Source organism: Harpia harpyja, chromosome 6, assembly GCF_026419915.1.
Source record: "Harpia harpyja isolate bHarHar1 chromosome 6, bHarHar1 primary haplotype, whole genome shotgun sequence".
In the NCBI taxonomy this organism is placed as follows: Eukaryota; Metazoa; Chordata; class Aves; order Accipitriformes; family Accipitridae; genus Harpia; species Harpia harpyja.
Window position 1 is genome coordinate 39,586,466 of NC_068945.1, and position 19,978 is coordinate 39,606,443.

At 36.5% G+C, this 19,978-nt stretch overlaps 2 protein-coding genes across 5 annotated transcripts in view; one reads left to right on the top strand and one right to left on the bottom strand.

The window, feature by feature from the left end:
- The window catches only part of IMMP2L (inner mitochondrial membrane peptidase subunit 2), a 480,207-nt gene that overhangs the window by 229,776 nt on the left and 230,453 nt on the right, over positions 1-19,978 (bottom strand). The window lies entirely within an intron of this gene.
- The window catches only part of LRRN3 (leucine rich repeat neuronal 3), a 36,505-nt gene continuing 21,200 nt past the window's right edge, over positions 4,674-19,978 (top strand). The window contains exon 1 of the mRNA XM_052790067.1: positions 4,674-5,205. The gene's annotated coding sequence lies outside the window, so the exon portion shown is untranslated. The remainder of the gene's footprint in view (positions 5,206-19,978) is intronic.

Sequence of the window (19,978 nt, forward strand, 5' to 3'; positions counted from 1 at the left end):
GGTTGCTATGCGTGACTCAATTCCAGCCTTCAGCAGATGCTGGTATGCCAGAGATTCTTGCCTATTAAAATAGAGCCAGGGCTGAAAATTAGAAGATACCACTCTGAGTTGGACCCAATAGGTATAAAACTTGTTAAGGTTTTTCAGACCTCAGGCCGTTCCTGAGGAATGCTGACTATAGCTCTGGGACCTATAATGAGGAAAGCGACTATAGCTCTTGCCTGGGACCTTGTCCTTCCTGTTTCATAGAACACAGTTGCCACATGAATAGACGAATTTGCTGGAATATGCAAAATCCCCTTGATCACCAAGATAAGCATCAGCTCATCACCACTGCTTTCATTCATCCCCATCACACATGACTGAATTTGCCTGTACTATATGGCTCTTTTTACTACCTGGCTCCAGATTTTGCAAAGTCATATAGCACCTACTACCTACTTAGCTTTTAATGAAGTAACTGGTGTTTTGTGTAGATGTGAACTTTTCCTTATGTGAAATTCTTTACAGGTTCATGGCCTAGATTTGTTTCCATCTGCTTTACCTCTATCCTATCAACACTAACTCTGAGGTCTGATAAAAGAAAGTTGGTAGCAGATTAAGTAATTTGAGCATAACCCGTTCCACTATGAAGTACAACTGTATTTAGAAACCTGAACTCACTGTTGGCAACAAGCCTTTCATCTTCAAAACAGACAAAGAACTAGAGCTAGAAATGTTGCTTTTGCTTATCATTGAAAAAATAATTCAGTTTCAGAGGGATACACATTAATAAAAGTTACTCCTTGTCTGTATGGAAGCATAGCCCTTAGGAAAATGTCAATAGTTAGTGGCCATAGTATCTAAAAATGCACATGGCTGTGTCAGGTTGACGACACTGCACTGAAAGTGCTGGCAGAAGGGGGTTACATGAAGTGGTGGCACTTTTTTCTCCCTTCCAGGCAAATCACGCAACTTCCTATAATTAACAAGTCAGTTAATAAGTTAACTGATGATGCCACAAGACACATTTCTTTGAAGCTGAGCAATTCTGGACCTTCACTCAGAAAGGAATACCTCCCCACACCTCACATGGAAGATACACTAAGGGTATGCTTTGCAGAACTGGTGAGAATTAATCTGTCAAACACCAGCTCCTCTCTTTTTTACTCTAAGGGCTACAAGAAGAAAGTGTGAAGAGCCACCACTCAGCCCTCTTCCTTGTAGTTATGGTGCCTCAGAAACCAAGACAGGGGCACATGTAGTCGTAAGCAATAAAGATATTCAAAAAGTGTCAGCTCTTTTACACTTGGACATAACCCGTATGGATACACACCTAAAAGGAATTTTTTTAATTGCTAATTTCTGATATAAAGTGTGTCACCTTAGAATTTAAATCAAATACTTGTGGGTTTTTTACTTTAACTGCATAGTATTTATTTCAGTTTTTAATACTTTTAATACTTTTTTTATACTTGCTGCATTGTAAACACAGCTTTGTCCTCAGAGCCTAAAAATACTAGAAGTGGTCACTGTTAATTCCCTGAACCACAACAAGCCTACAGGATATTAAAGCCCAAGGATGCTCCTCTTTCTATGTAATGAAAAAAGGAAAAAGTTTTTAAATCCTCTTCCACTTTTTAGAAAACTGCAGACACAGAACCACTGTATTTTAATAGCTACGGTTTTTATGCTTCGTATTAATTGTCCATTACAAACAAATAATTACTTAGTTTATTTTCATGTGCGCTCAGTAATCAGATAAAATGCATGCTAAATAAATACCTGGAGTTAGCCTACATTACTTTCATCATCTCTCTTATCAGTCTAAGATATTTTTTTTCTATCCTGTAACCTACTAAGCTATATATATAATTCTGGTGAAATAGATTACATTGCTATTTTAAAACCACCAAACATCACAGTGAAATCAGCAAGAAAATAACTTAATGAACCTTAGTCATCATAATTGTATTGGTTGTAAAAGATATTTTTCTCCTGCCGAGAGTCTGAAAAAAACCCTTATTCTTTAGCATTAGCTAAATTAAAAAATTCAATTATTTCACTTTTTTATGAAACACAACTTTATTATGATATAATAACATTTTAACTAATATGTAAATGTATGCCTATCAAGGATGTACTTTAATTGCATATATAGTCTATCACAAGAACTCACTTTCTTTATGCAAGTATACTTTAGCTGATTTAATTATTTAGCCCTGTAATTACACAGTCCATACCAATCAACCAAAATGAAGCACTTCTATAGTCTTAATTTCAAATGTCAAATCATTGAATATGTTTTTGCATGATTCTCATGTTAACTAGAAAGCCAGATTTTGAATGAATGACAGTGAGTACATGAGGTTGAGGTTAAAACCCAAGAAAGCTTTCATGGAGGGCCATGGTAGTCCTTACCTATTCCCTTTTCTCCAGATCTTCTGTTTCCCCGTTAGTTAAGATAAGCAAAAAAGCAGTATTTAGTTGGTTTTAACAGAATGTTTTCCTATTTTTAATTTTGCCTGAACTTTTTGAAGTTTTCTTCTCTCTTACTCCACCCACCGTCCCACCCCTAGTAGCACAGGTTTATATCTTTTCTTTGTGGTAGGCGTGACTAACCACACAGCAGAGATCAGGAAGGATCTCCATTTTTCCTGTGGGGGCTAGCATGGCAAGAAGTCTTACTTTTCTGACTTTGGGTTGTGCTTCCTCAACACGTCCTGAGCGTTGTCCCATCAGACACGGGTCGTGATGCTGTGCGGCAGGGAAGGCTCATAGGTTCCCTTTGGGAAGTTTACAATGGTTTGTATTTGCAGCTCATGGTGGCGAACATTAAGTACTATCAGAGGCTCCCTGAGCCACCTCGTGGGGGCAAAGGAGAGACAAGGTTTCACCAATGAGCCCTGAGGCTACAGAAAGGTGATGTGACATCTTTCTGGCTTGAGGTGTTCCCTGTCCCAACCCCAGGCAAGAAGACCTGAAAGGTAACTAAAGATGGGTCGGCCGCAACTGCTTTTGTTACACCTCTTCAACTCACACTAGAAAAAATGTAATGCCCGTAATAAGAGAATGGGAGAAAATGGAAGGGCCACGCGGCCTTCCTCCCACCCTAGAGTATCTCACGGATTTGCAGCCTGTCACTTAAATGCCATTATTTCATATATGAGACAGTCCTATTCAGCTGTATGAAAACTGAACAGCAGATGTCTTTAAAAAATTTTAAAAGTTGATCGCTTACTTAGTTTAAATGCAGTATTCAAAAACTTGAGGCAGAAGGAAAAAAACCTGCTTTATTACAGCCACAGCAATGTAAGTACCAGTGAGTTAAACAGGACTGGTTTTGCAAAATTTGTCTTAACCAATTATAACAAACTGAAATTTATTCAAGAATTTGGCATTACTTTAATTCACTTTTCATAATAAGTGATTTTATGAAGTGTAAAATAGTTTTCTTACAGAATAAAAACAAAAATAATGCAGTCCACGATCTCAGACTCAAAGTGAATCAAAATGATATATAGTATTCATAAAATAGTAACAATTTTATAATAGAATTCTAGTGCTATTGCTGTTGCAAAAAGTACATTAATTTGCATTGTTTGCTAATCTTCAGAAATTTTTCATACTATTATTAGACAGGACAGTGAGCCTTTCTTCAAGGCAGAAGAGTGTGAAATGAGAACCACATCTCCCTTCAATCCACTAGAGGGTGGCCTGCCTCACTCAGGGCTGTACTACTGAATTCGTGCAAGATAGCCAACGTTTCCTTCCATCTGACCTGTTGATAACCAACTCTGTATTTCACTATTGTTCATCTTCTATTACAAAGTAATTTCCTTTACAAAAAACAGTATGTATGATAAAAAAAACTCCTAGCAACATCTATCTCATTTATTGTTTTGTATATATGTGAAAAGGGATGATGTATTTCAGAGTATACTTCCCTTAAATTGAAGAAAAAAAAATCATAACTTATTTTACAATTTTTAAAACCTTCATAGTTTGTATGTCTTTTGTTCATAGGTACAGAATAAATAGGAAAAATAAATTCTTCACCAAAGAGTATGACACAAAGAAAGAAGGGAGAAAGAAAAGAAGGAAGGAAGGAAGGGAAGGAAAAACCTGTGCAGCCTATTTTTTATATAATTAGATGACCACAAAAGAGAGAGTCAAGTACACAGAGATTGAAAGAAACCGACTTTATTTAACCACCTCCTTGCTCAGTTTATTCCGAATTTTTATTTCTCAGGAAGATGTATTATTGCTCTTAATTTCTACTGATAAACATACGCAATAAAATTTAATATTTGATAAAATTTGGAAAAGGAGGAGTATGAAAAATCCTTTACTTTCTTAAGCGTAAAAAAAAAAAAAGAGAGCACCAAAACTGGGGGGGTGGGGGGGCATGACACATTTTTCCTGAATGGTTTCAACATGCAGTATCCTCTGAACTACAGCAGCCTTTGCAGAACTTCAGTGATCTCTAATCAGTTGTTCTGAGCACAGAAAAGATCCTTATATACCCTTAAAAAAAAAAAAAAAAATTAAAAAAGGGGCTTTAAACCTCCCGAGCTGTTCTGCACAAACACAAAGCATGCCCTGTAACTCCCACAAATCGGAAGAGCTATCTGGATGCGCGCAAAGGCTCGTTTCGTGTGTCCGTACCCGAAGCAGCAGTGTCACATAACAGACAGCTTCCCACGGCCAACCAGGCTCCGCGGCATCTGGGCACGCCGAACCGCCGGCTCCTCTCCGGGGAGCGCGAGGGGCTCAGTTATTAATGACCGCTGAGCAGGCAGCACCATGTCAGTGTGACAACCGAGCGGGTGAACGATGCACCGCTAACCACCATGGAAACCAGGAGAAAGGAGAAGAGCTAGCGAGCATCTCTCTCTCTCTCTCTCCCCCCCCCCCCTTCTCTCTCTCTTCCCACTGGATTGCAAGCCTCAGCCAGCCAGGCAGCAACAGCGCTCTGGCAAACGTAAGGGATCTCAGCTGGCAGCACAGAGAGTCTCTCATGTTGTAGGATATCAATAGATACATCTTTGCATTATATACCGTTAGACACACGCGCGCGCACAGACTCGCACGCACGCACACACACATCTATGCACATCTCTTCAGACTCTGGCTTTAATACAAGTATGTGGCTACCTGAACTAAGGAATCAAAATTACCGAGATGCAAGAACTCCTCCAGCTCTGAAACTACTCTTATTATAGGGTAAGTTCCTCTCTATTTTATCCTGACTTCTATCTTAACATGTAAACTCTTCCCCCTTCCCTCTCTTTGTAAAGTTATTTTATTAGCGTATTTTCACATTTTACTTTCTGAATGGAAATGCAAACGCAATTTGCTTTTTGTGCCAGAGATAATCTAAATATGCTTGCAAGAGTATCAGATTCGTGCATTTGCTAGCTTGGAAGAACATCAAAGGGTAAAAAATTAAAAAGGGAGAACGTTTCCCCCGATGTTTCGGATGCAAAATCAAATTACGCAGTTGCTCTGTGTTTTGAAACCAATAAAACAAGATACAGGACAGTCTCCTTTCTTCTCTCCAGTGCTAGGATTAAGGGAAATGCTGTTTATGTCAGGACCTAAAAACCACTGAGCAGTGAGGCTGAATGAGCATATCGCAAACAGTTATTGAATTTCTGCCAGGCTACATCTTAAGGATTGTGGCAAATGACTTCGCTTAAAAACATCCCCTTTCCAGTCAGAAGGGACAGTGTGAATGTCTGATTACTGATGCAGCTGGAACGGACGCGTTAGGTAAAAAGGATCGCATTAAGGAGAAGAGTTCTAATCCTCTTTGGTAATTAACAGGATCACAGCAGGGTGCCTCTAAAGTATATTTTCATGTAAGGAGACTGTTCCAATCCATCACTGTAAAAGCTTTGCCTGTTTTAGTACAGGAAGGCTCAGAACTGTTTGTCTTTGCTTTCCATGTCTTTGTTTTCACATGTCTAGTTGGAGTTTTTGCCCAGCACTGCTGTTCAGAAAGGGAAGAACCCAACACAGGGGGATGGAGGAGGCAGTCAATGCAGGGGGCTAGAAAAAAGACAGTAATTTTCTATTTAACCAATTTAATCAACATACAATTCCATGCTAGCACTAGCGTTGCCTAATGTGTTTATGCATGTGTATGTCATTTCTTTCACGCAGTATAAGAGTACCTCAGTATCCCTTCAGATGAAAACACATTCAGTAAAGTCCATCAGCATGGATCTCTGATTCATGCATCAGTGAAAGCCAGAGAGAGATTTTACTTTACACCATGAAAAGACAGGTTAGCTATCTAATGCATGCCTCAAAGTGAAAAAACCCAACCTGCATCTTCCTGCATGTTTTTGTTTGCTTTTTAGAGTACTATTTCTGTATTAAAACCAGCTCAGTATTTAGATCACCCCCTTTTCTCCCCCCACCCCCTCACTCCAGTACACCTTGGAGAACATCATAAGGAATCTGTTCCTTTGCAGCAATGCAATTATTTGCTTGCAATTTTAGAGTTACTGTGTTTTGAGAAACAAACGTTGTGGAACAACCATCAACAGATAGCCAATGGCTGTAAGCCTGCCGCCGTTCCATAAACGTCAGGAAATGGGTAGCTTAACAATATGTATGGTAAGAAGTCAATTAATTCAGGTGACCTTTGTAAATGGTGACAATAAAGCAGCTCTGACAATATGCCACAGCATTCGATATTCCCTCTAGAAAATGAATGAGCTTAAGAAAAGGTTTCCTTTTCAGAGTACAAAATGAAAGGTATTGAAGCATTAGCTCCTGCTATTGGCAAGCTTGCTTCCTCTATTTCAGATGGTCTACGAAATCTGTTTAAAGCAAGCTGGCTTATTTTATTATGTGAACCACAATCTCTGGTCCAGTTAATTAAATATCCTGTTTTCACTCACATTGCACGTGCATTTTAGTTGTTAAAACAAGAATTTCAAGCTACTGGTTTGGATTTTTACACAATGTGCTATACAGTAAGGAGAGAAAACCTGATTCTGATCTCTTCATGCTATTATGCAAAGGACTACTCAGATGAAACTTTTTCTATATACCATGGTACCTGCTCAGCTTTTCTGAATCTTTATCCTTACTCATTTTTAATGTAAAAATTAAGCAAATATGAGTAACTTTACACTAATGCATAATGGGTTTCGCCACGTATACTCTAATGCGCTACTTTAAAATATTACATAGATACCTCAAAGAGTTGCAGAAAAATGTGGTCGTTCCAATCATACATGTACAGGGAAATACGCTGTAGCTGCACTGTCTCAGTACACAGCATAGACATTCTTAAGCAGCAAAGCAGTCAAAATGTATGGTGACTGTATTTTGGTTTATACTCCCTCAAAGCTCCTGCAATAATGTTGTAGTGTCAGACAATGACTGGGTGATGTTGTTATGGCAACCCTGAAGTACCACCTTTCAGGGTGGTAGATCTGAGCATGACATCACAGCGTGCCTGCTTGGAGTACCCAGAAGTAGGTGAGTATTTCTCTTTTGCACCAGAATTAGACCAGATCAACTAGGCAATGTTGCTACCTGTAATGCAGATCAAAAATACCGTGTATAATCCTTGTTAACTGATCAAGAATGGGCAGCTTATGAAAATACTCACATCCTGCAAATCACTTGTGATCACTTGTCCCTTGACACCAGAGGACAAAATTAAGTGTTTGCAAGTGAGAGCAAACCATTTAGCAGTGTTGGAGCCACTTTCTTTGACTCTTACTCCTAATCTTTATTATATTAATAACGATTCTACAAGCAAACCAAAAGCTTTGCTGCTTGGTGACGACCACTCTAACTTTAAATGGCTGGTGTTTAATAGCCAAATTTTAGAGCATCTAAAGCAATAGCAGAAGATAAGCAGTAGAAAACAAAGAGTTTTTCAAGACAAGCTCTACCTTACTTCTGAAAGAAAAGTCACCACAGAGAAACAATTAAACCTTTTTTGAACTACAGGTGTATGTTTTTAGTGCGTTATGGTACATCAATGTTTTAGTTAATTCATATATCCTTCCTTCATTAAAAGCTGAAGGAAAACAAAACTCTTGAGACAGACATTGTCAGAAACTATCTTAGTAAACACTTCCACTTCAAATTCCACAAACTCTACTTAACATCAACTGGCAAAACCTGACAATGAAAAACTAATTTCACACATAGAGCTCAAGGAACTACTTTCTGAAGACCAAAAAGCAGGCAGCTTCTAAAATTTTTCTGAAGACCAAAAATCAGACAGCCTCTAATTTTTTTTTTTATTTTTTTTTACCAGAATAAGTCTTCAAGCCCTCACACTACTTCAAAAAGAATATTACTTCTCATTCTAACAATACAACAAGCAATTAAAATCCTTTACTGAAGGGAAAATGCCAGTAAAATTTGAGAAGAAACAGTAGTGACAGATGTCATTAGAAAGGTCATTAAACACATTAGTATTAAGAGAAAAATCAATACTTCTCATTACAACCGTAATGTAACTGTAAAAACGAAATACTGTGCCTTTTACTTATTCAACTGACCAGTCCACAAACTGTTAAATGCCGTTATTGTGAAATGACGTTGTTCATAAAGAACTTTCCTTAATATCCTTGATGCCAAAAACTTCATTTAAACAAACAGTACAACCTTCACTGTTACACACAAAATCTATAAATGATGTCATCAATGTTTCCACAATAAATTCATATCCTTGGCTGACCTGAACCGATAAAGTTTTATGAACACAGCGCATAGAACTATACTCATCTGCACCAAAGAAATAGCCAATATGGATGTCAATAAGATTATTCCACTTTGGGTTCTTTGTGGAGTAGCTGAGTGTGCCACCTGGTCAGAAAGAGCATTTTCATGAGGGCAAAATACAAGCTACTTTCACAATTTTCCTTGATCCAATTACCCTCTCCCAACAGGATTTCTTATTCTTTACACATGGAAGATGGTTCTGTATAATAAATCAACCATAATAAAAAGAATAGCAAAGAAATAAAAAAAGATAATCAACATGTGCATGTTTTCTTCTCTCAATATTTAAAGATATGTTCTAATCATATGAGCCAAAGGAAATAGAATTTGATAAATAGGATTCTATTTATCATGCTCATTTACTTCTATTTATGATTTTTTAGCATTAATTTACAAACTGCTTGGAAGAACAAGCTACAGATATGCTTTCACCCCTAGCACTCCCAAATCTGCTTACTGGTTTTCTGTGAAGCACAAATAAATGCAAGGACATTAAAATGAAGGGAAAGTTTAATTTCATAAACACAAATTTATACAGCATATCCTTGAAACAATTATCCTTCACTGAGAAATATTTCTTCTTCACAAAAGATTTCTCTCAATAAAACTCACTCTCTTGCAGTTTGCCTATTCGCTGTAACCGCTTGGCCACAAGCAGTAATGCTCTAATTCAAAGGAAATAAGAAATAAGATCTCTGTATTCCCATTATTTCTATTCAGCTGCTGTATTTTTGGAATTCATTAAAATACATGCCCCAAATTTAATGGTATCTTAACTCTACTGACCTCTGAATTAGAGCAGAAAAGAATTTTTGCTTCTTTTCTGCTCTCAACTCCCACAATCTCAGTCAAACTGGGAAATTATTTTTGACAACATTGGCACAAAAGAAAGAATTTAGCAGTTTCCTTTCCTGCATAAGCATCTGTATTTAGAGGTAAACACTGCAAAGCTGAATAGATGGTACAGGGAATATTTTTTCAAATATCTACTGATTATTAGTATTACCCCAAGAATCTTTTACTAGAGGCTTCTTGTCATGCAAATAACAACCACTCTGCCACAGTCGATCTCTAAAACATGGTTTAAGGAAGGTAAAAGTCTTAAGTTTAGCTGTACCAAAAATTCCCTGGACATCCAGCTATGAGTATGGGGAAAAAAAAGGAAAAAAAAAAAAAAGATTTTTGTATACAATTCTCTATCTAGGGATCAGATAATTTCAGAAATTACCTGTTAAATATAGAATAATAAACCAGAAAAAACTTCAGTTATTAGAACACACAATGAAAAGCAAAGTTGTGCACTGAGACAGTTTTAATATCACCATAGAATAGCCCTCATCCTGGATGAGAGAAGATGACTCTCCCAGCAGTCTTTACAAAGGCAATATGATGGTCAGATATTACTAGGGCTCTTCTAGCATGGTCTTGGGAGGTTAGAGGAAACCACGGCTGACAATCAGGTTGGTTAGCTTTGTCATCGTGGTGCTAATACAAAAAGTCATCCTTATTCGAGACAGCCAAGAAATATATCCCTGACTTGGGAGGCACTTAAATAAGTGCAAATGTTTATCCTTATTCAGGGAACAAGTTAAACACAAATGTCTCCTACTTCTGCTTTACAATAGGGGCACATCTCTGCTGAAAATGGAGATATATACGTGTTGCTATTTATATCATATTTATGTGATTTATTCTGGACCTAAAGTCCTAATAAAATTGTTCATCTTGACAGGAATAATTTTTATGTGGAACCAGAGACTTTTCTCAAAGATTTTAGCAAGTGTCACAGTAGCTGTAAATCGAAGGACTAGAGACATTCATTTCTTCACCCCAAGCTCTTTCCTGTTGCCAAGTTCTCTCAAGTCCCTGAACTTCCTCTCCCCTCTGGAAAGCTGCTTCCTCTAGAGGTCACGTCAAGCATCAGCAATTTTTGCAGATGACACTTAACAGTGAGTGAATTCACAGCGTTTCCACCAAAGTGCAGAATTACCTGCTGAGTTCCCCACACCAGCTGGCTCCATGTTGAAGGAGCAGAGAGGCAGGAGAGCCCACTCCGGCCAAGGCTGAGCCTTCCAGAAAAACCTCTTCCCTCTGTAACAACAGCTCCAAACCCACCGCACAATATGAAACTGCTCTTTTTCATGTGTCCTGTACAGAAATCGGGCAGTGTTTTCAACATTCTTCCTCCCTCTCCACTGCAAAAGTATGTTTCAGAAACAACACAATGAATTTATGAAGTACTATATTTTCTCTTACTAAATTCTAAACAAATAAAAAAAGCCTTTCGGTATAAAAAATAAAATTACAGTCAAGTGGTGCTTCATTACCACTCTAGCTTCAGGGACATTATCTGCACAACTCCCATTTAATACCAGTTTATAACAAAACAGAGTTACTTAGGTTATTGTCTAAGCATAACACTACAAGTTTATCCTAGATATATTCAGTGTATTACACCTTTTTGAATATATATATTTTTTTACACAAGATGCACCATGTTAACTTTCAAAAAAGACAGCTGAGACTGTACAGCAGCTATTTCATGACACTGCCAGAATACAGTAATTTCACTACTTACTTCATTTAAATTTGTTTGGCCAGTTACTTGCTGGTAAGCCCAAATACAAGTCTAAAACTCTACAGCACTTCAGAGAAACGGAATGATTAATGACCATTATACCAGTTTATAGAGGTATCTTTATGAGGTGAGAGAAGACAAAATGAGGTAATTGCAAATATAATGATCTGTAAAGCTGGAAATGTTTGTCTGAATAGCAATTTCACCCAGCACGTATAATTCAGGTAACATATTCTTCTCAATGTTGCTTTGATATAGATTATCCAGTCATCAATATTGTGTCAGACAAACACATATTCCGTCATTTCGTTTTTATTGTGCAGTAAGAGACAAAAGGGATATTCAGCATGTTACTCTAGGGTTAGACTCTAAACTCCAAAGTCCAAAAACACATAAGGAAAAGTACTCTGTCCTCCAAAAGCAGCAGCTGAGCTGCTGAATTTTCTCTTTCCTGAGCAGAAAGAACAGCCAGTCAATCTGTGGAACTGCACAGCAATAGTCCTGCTTTTTTCACTTCCACAGACCCAAGATGATTTCCATGTTTGCACACACATCATACAAACCCTATCCTCACTCCAATAGGAAGCAATCCCCTTAGGTATTAGTGCATAGAGTAATTTTAATATGATGAACCTGCCTCTACATTTCAGTAGTGTTATCTGTAAAATAGTACATTTTCACACCTAAACTTGCTATCAAGAACTCATGGTTCAGAATAAGTCCTAGTATAGTTGGACCATATCCTCACCACTGCTCTATTTCAGCAGCAGTCAGGAGAGCCAATGCATTTGTGTTCACACTGGTACAGATGCTTCCATGCCTTTAAAGCATAATAAAAATCAATTATCAGCTTTCATTCTGTAACAGGAACACTTTCATTTTATAACACACATTCTGTTACTGCTAACCACAAAAAAAAAAAAAGGTGCAAAAGGTATATTAAAACAACTTTAAGATATAAATCAAAGAAAATCTAACTACAATGCACACAATATCTGTAATTTTGGCTCATTAGCCACAGATACTAAAGCATAAATTTCCCTCTCTTGTACCTCTAAAGCTGTTGATACTGTGTATTGTTGGTGATTTCTGATGTGTTCAAATACCTCAGTAAAACCAGACTGGAACAAAACCATTTTGGGAGCCTCAAATGAAATTGTTATCTTTTATCCCTTCTTGATTTTTTTCTAATTGTGTTTCCACTTTCCTGTTAACATTGTTTTAAGAGTTCTGTGTAAAAGCAATTATAAGAGAACTATCAGCTAAAAACAAACAAATGAAACTATTACCATTAAAATTTCCATACTAGATAGAACAATCCAGAAACCTTTCACAGATGGTCCTTAGAATTGCCATCTTTGAGTGCAGTTTTACTTCCATTTGTAGTAAATGGCCAAATTCCCATTGATGTCAACAGATGCAGAAGGGATTTGTAAATACTTTTTCTCTTTGTTTTTTGGTGTTTTCAGCACTTTTCCATCTAGAAATACAAAATTCATCGTGTTGCTTCATTTCCACTCATGCCACAATGTGAAAGAAAAAAATAACTCCTTGAAAACTTTTCTTCTTGTTTAGAATAAGCCTAATTATTACACATGTTATGGTACAGCCTCTTTAAAACTTCTAGATGGACACCCCAAACTTTCTGAAAAACAAGATTTCCAATAAAGGCAAATCTACCTAGCCAGTTACAAAAAAACCTTGAAATCACAGTCCATATTGCCTAGACAAGTTGGTTAGGTAGTTTTTCAAGTACTACACTCTGACAGAAAGTGGAAACAAACCTAGTTTTCAACTCCTGGTCAAATGGAGTTTAATTAAGCAGAATCATACCGAACATTTGGCAACTATTGTGCATTCTGGTTTGCCCGTGTGAGGAAACAGTAATATTCAGAAACACTGAATAGCATATCATCAGTCTTGATGAGTAGAAGCAAACCTCTTCAATATTTAATATGCACCTTACTTTGAAATATAACTCATAGACATTAAAATGATGCTTCAAAATGGAAACAACATGGTCCTCACGTAATTTTTTCCTCCTATTTATATTTCACTTGTCTGTAGTAAACATTTTTGTGAAGAACATCAGTGTTTACATTGCCATTTTATCACCTGTGAGTAAATGGAATAGGATTATGCGTATTCTAAGAGTTGCCATAATTAATTTACTTAGTAAAAAAAACAACAAAAAAACCAAAAAACCCCAAACTAAATCTATTTTGTATTTCTATGGCTACTTGACAAATTAATAAGGAAAGTAAAAAATTTTGTCCAAACAGCATGGACATCAAAGATATATTCCTATTCCTGTCATTAGTAGCAGCAAGAGTTTAACTTAATTCTCCCAAACATTTAGAGGAGGGACTTAACCATAAAACTCTGGCTTTTTACTCTTCAGTCATAACAGTTAACTTGCAACTTATAATTTATTGCAAAACTGTTCATGATTTGTGTCCTATTTGTTCCAGTTCTAGTCTAGACCCATGTACCTTTCTCTTGTCCATTAATGAGTTATACCTCTTGGAAAAGAAAAGAATATACTGTGATCCTCTGATACTCAGATCTTCACGTTTGCTGCATAAATCCATCCTCTCTAGCCTACCAAAAAGATGTCTAACATTGGAGTTTGCTTAAAGAATGCTCCATTCACCTATAGTTAGCATGTCTCAATAATTCTGTTCTGTTCATGCTCATTACTGTCACACTGGGGAATAAAAAGGAAATGGGAAAAAAAAACCCAAAACAACCCCCCCAAAAACCTAGAATTATTACATTTACATATTTTGACCTGTGCTCTCAAGCTACAAGCCCAGATGTCACTGATGTTGTGGAGAGAATATAGTATTTTCTATTAAATTTTTTAAAAAGATATTTGAAAGAAATAGGCAAACTTTAACGTCTACATTAAAGGACGTTAAGGACATTTTCAGTGTTAATTACAGTAGTGCTAGATTCTTTGTTGATCCATTTTAATGACAGAAGTTATAGTACTTATTCCTGTATGTCTTCCTATGGTTTGGTATAATTTCTAACTTTTATACCCACTCCTAATCCTGTTCACAATTACATTTAGAAGCTGCTCTAGAAAGGATTGTATTATTTAAATGGTTCACCAGTTAAAAATATGTGATTTCATTGGAAAAATATTGATTCAAATAGAATAGAATGCATTCTTTTGTAACTATGTATTTGTCTTAAAGGATTTTAAAAGTGGAAGTCACAGAAAGGTTTTTCAACTTATATTTAGGTACCTACATAAAAGAACTTCCTCTAATAAAGCTTACATTTTAAAGTTGATGATTGCCAGTGCTCCCACTGCCTTCAGAGGCTTCTCAATGCAATCCAGATCCAGGTGCCTTTTTTAGGCATTTATATATTGCCCTCAGTAGGTATCATTGAACAATAAACTATAACTAGGATAGAGAAGTAAAATTACAAGCAATTTCAAAGATTTAATTGCTGAAATGTTAAATTACCCATACATTGTCCAAATTCTCAAGTACATTCAGGGTCCTTGGTCATCTCAGTTGAAGTAAAGTATATAGAGCCATGTACTTGGAGTTGGCATACTTGGAGTTATGCCAACACAGGTCCTGGCCTTCTGTTCCAAACTGAAAAACCTTTCGCTCTTTTAAGGGTTGGAAAACCCATAAAATTTCTGGGTTTCAAGTGTTATTCTTCAACACTGCTCTGACAGTCTCTGAGGTTTACCAAAAGTTCACAGAAAGCAACAAAAAATCTTTCCATTTAACTCAAGTGAATGTGGATTAAGTCTTTGTAGTCTTTACTTTGTTTTAAATTTGTTTTATGTATCAGCTCTTCAAACAATGTCTTGTGTTGGTATGTCATTATATCAGCCCTAGCAATAGCACAAAGACATAGAAAACATTACAAAAAAAATGGAGACAAATTGATAAAAGGTTTATATAAACACACACCATACATGCCTGACACAAATATGGCAGGGAAACGATAGTAGTTATGTTGAGATTGTAGACTGTCTAACTACAGCTACTCAATGGTAAGCATATAAAAGTTGTGGTATAAATCCGCTATACTGCTATTTAATCTCTCATGTAGAGGTTAGCCAAACTTTCAAAAAGTCCGAGTAAATTTTGTAGAAGTCATCTACTCCATCTTTAATTGAAATGAGATATTTTAATAGAAGCAATAAAGAGTAATCACTACTTAGAGCTGAGGAAAATGTTCAATTCCATAAAAAATAAATTTGCATTAGCATTGCTTAAAAATAAATGTTGCTTGGCATGTCAAAGTACAGTATTGAATCCAAATCGACCAAAATCAACCATGATCTATGTGAAATGGGATGGTCAAAGGACAAGATTAATTAAATCCTGCATAGCAACAAGTAAGAAACTCCGAAGTTTGATTTTATCTTCCATAAGCTGGTCTGACATAACAGCTGACTTTGCCTCAAGCCGGAGGTTGGACTAGAGACTTCCTGAGGTCTCTTCCAACTTGACCATCCCATGATACCATGATCCTCCCAGTAGCGGGGCTCGCTCCTTTGCCAACATTGTCTTAGGTGATGATCTACAGCACCACTGCCCTCATCAGGGCCTGCTTCGATGTCTCAGCAGGACTGCATCGGAGGAGAGCAATTAAGATATTACCAGAGGTGAACGGCACTGTCCAATCTGTCTTGCTACATGTTTTGAGTTTAGTCGCTGAGCCAGTGGTATGGAGTTGAAAATTTTGAGAAGGCAGACAGTCTGATAGACTGCCAGCAGCTATAAAGGAAATAAAACTCCATGTAGTCACGAGGCAATATTTGCTTTGCTGTTACCTACCAAGAGAAGGGTAATTTGACCACAACCTAGCAGGATAACAAAAATTGTTTAAATGCCCTCCTATCTGGTTTAAAATTTTAAAAATAACATGCTATATTTATTCAGATAACAGAAAACAACTATTTTCTAGTAGGAGAGGAGAACAATTCCCTGAAACATTACCATCTTAATTTGTAATCTGTGTATTTCTGCTCAGCCAGGTGTTCAGTGTGTTCCACAGGTCTGGGGCTGAATATACTACAGCTTTATATACAGTCTTGAAAATACAGCATTAACAATCGTGAATTAGAATTAGCATAACAACCACTTCATATTAAGCTCTAAACTTTGGCTTTCACTTCCTAGAGTGGTATTTTACTTCATGTAGCGAACGTACTTAAACTGTTTCACCCTTTTCACGATATAAACCTGCAACGAGTTTCACGAGGAGTGATTCTGCTGAGAAATCTTGCCAGTTTGGAGCTATTACTTGTGCTGAGTTTCTCATAGTTATCTCCAATATCAAGATTCATCCAGTAATTACTTCTACCAGAGTAATTTAAGAAACATGAACTGGTCAATTAGAGTCGCCTAGAATTTAGAGTACCCTTATACAGATGATTAAATGAACACCATTTTTAGTCCTAATCTTTGAAAAAAGACAGCAATGTGAAAAGGATGACAAACTAGAACCATGCTATAATACTATATGTAACTTCACTGAAGCCATGGAGCGTAAGTCAGGGCAGAAATAAGCTGCAGCACTAAATTCCAGCATTTGCTCTAATGTTATCAGCGGATAACATAAGACAGCCTTTTCAGTTCTAAGTTCTGAACATGCATAAAATCATTGTCATGAGATTTACTTAGTACTAAGTTTAGATGGAGGATCGGGAAGCCCTTAAAGTATTTTTCTCATATTAGAAACCATCTTGTGCAGACAGTTTGTACTTCTGTTCTTAAGCATACGTAAAAGCTATAATTTGATAATGTTTTTAAAGAAAAATGTTTCTGAAAAAGATAAATTATATTGCTGATATTAATCACTGGTATTATATCAACTATCTAAATCAATATTCCAACACAAGCATACTCTAAACTCAAAAGTCTGAAGTAAAAAGAAGTTTTAGACATTCCAAGCATTCCACCAAAATAATACCAACATAGAATTATAGACTATTTCTTAGCTATGATCTTTACATTTGCCTGACAAAATCTGCTTGTTGCCATTCACTGGGGTTAAGTATTTGAATGTAATTCAAATCAAAATGTTAATGACACCTCATACAATTATTTCCTCTTATAGCAAGGATGCACTTCTCATTATGCAACAACTTGCAGAATTCATTACAAAACATTTTCCAAAACAAGCACAAAAAGTTTGCCTTAATGTTCAGGCCCTAAATTGGAGTCTTGTGTGAACAACGAAATCTTGTCTTTCTAAATGCCTGCTGGCTTTTCACTTAGACAGTCATATTCAAGATAGATGCTTAATGGCATTTGACCAATTACAGGAAGTCATATTTAAGTGCAAAGGATAACTTTTAAAATTTGATTTCATTTCTGCTTCCATGACCTGATAATCAACCCAGCAAACAAGATCGGCACTTACAGCAACCACAGCTATATCTTATCGACAGTAAATATAGACAGTTTGACAGGGCAAAACCCAGTTTAAGCTTAGTAGCTGAATGCTTAAATGACTTCCTGAGCCATGCAAAATACAAGCGTATGGGAGATTCAAGGTAAAAGCTGAAGCAGATCTAATTCATTGTTATGTAAATACTACAGAGGAAAACCATAAAGAACAAATTGAGAATATGAGACAGTATATGATACTGCTTTCCACACTGCCAATTTACATGTGTTTTATTCTTGGACTTTTTCTGCAAAATGCAAAAAATGGTTACCCTAGCAACTGCCACATGTTACTCAGTTTATTTCTGAGATACAGAACAGCCTATAAAAGAATAATATTGTGCACTTTTATCAGGATCTCTCATCACCACAGAGAGTTGGGAACTAAGTGTCACAACACGTACATGTATTTTCTCAAAGTTTTAAGAAGGCATATTAAAGAAAGCGTAGTTCTATATATATGGCATGTATCTTTTTGCAATCTCATTTTCTTTATTGCTTTATGTGTAAATTAAAAACGAAGAGTAAGAGTTGTATGGAGAAAAATGTATACTCTGCCCAACCTGACAGTTGTTTTCTGCATTCCCTTTTTATTACGGTTCTAGTAGACTTCTATACCAAGCCAGTAAAACTTACAAAACTTCTTTAATGATGTAGGAGATACTGTCTTCCAAAGCATAATCATAAGGTAGATCTCCAATTCCCATCATCTGTCAAAGGCTAAGGTTTAGTTCAAGACAAGAATTAAAGCATTTCACAGTTAATCATTAATTATCTCCTCTCCCTCCCCAAAATGAAGTGAACTCTTTGTTACCTGCCTAGGCCCTATATGATTTATGAGGAGATGTCTTGCAACAGTAGTACAAAACAACCAGCATGCTAAAAAGGGAGCCGACTGAAGTTAGCCATTAATGAACACACCTTAAGGAAAACTCTGTCATTCTTTTGCTTTTGAAGACTGGAAAGAGGACTCTCTGTCCACCTGAGATCCACAGCCCAGGTCCTGTAAACAGACCTTTTTCTGAGCAGTCAGCACAGGAATCAAGCCAGGACTCATAATTCATAGTTTATATGTAAAGCTAGGAATCTTAAGCTTTTTTTTCCTATCTCCCAGTGCATTTTCTTCTGGTTTCTACTTGGAAATGTTTTTGGATAGAATAGAGGAAAAGGCTTGGTTAAATCCTGACTCCTCATTCCAAATACATGATTGTGCCCATTCAGATAATACAAATATTTCTAAATTTGTACTTGAAACAGAATAATCAAAAATTAAAAAGTCTTTGGATTTAAATAAGCACTTGTATGTTTGAACATTCTTCCTGCTAGCTATTTTCACAAGCTCTAACCAGTAAATGCCGCTCTGCCTATTTTACTTGTCTCTGCCGATTTCTTCTATATCATCACATACCTTAGGAAAGAAATAAAAAAGCTGACGAACAGCTCAACAGAAGAAAACAAGCCCAGACACATTTTTTTCTGCAGTTATCAGGGATGGGGATTTTGTAAAACTTAGGAAGAATGGCATTTGGCTAAAACCGCAAATTATAGTATCAGATTGACAAGAAAAACAACAGCACTTGTAGAAGTCCTGAACAGGTTAGAAGTTTTGAACAGGTCTAGTAGCATAGGAACCTCTTGGACTGGGAGGGTAAACTAATAGAGGTTAATTCTGTATTTAGGCTTTGGGAAGAATTCAAGCTAAAAGTACCTCAGACATGAATGAAGGCTTATGGTATGTCTCTGAATTGGACTAAGAGTAACACATCATTAATTTCATATACACCACATATACCTACGTATGTTGGGCAGTCCAAATGCTAAAAGCACATGCTTTCCTTTGGAAGCACATATACTTCAAAAAATTATTACAGATATATAAAAATAAACACAATAAATTCAGGTGCAATGCTATGCTAGTCCAGAACACACACACCCAAATAAGTGATTAGATTCTTACAACTTAAAATAATTTACCTTTAGTAATACATAAAATAAATTATTCTTTTGATGCTTAGTTTAATCAAACTACAGAAACAGAATAGCAGGGAACATATGAGCCGACTTTTTTGCATTCCCTTGGGGCACAATATAGAGTAATCAATTGTGAATTAATTGGAGAAAATTTGTTTTGCATACCATAGAGAGGCAAAACATTAATTCAGAATCATTTGCTTAATGGCATTTCTAATATGTTATGCATGTATTCAGCCTGGTTCTTTATAGTGAG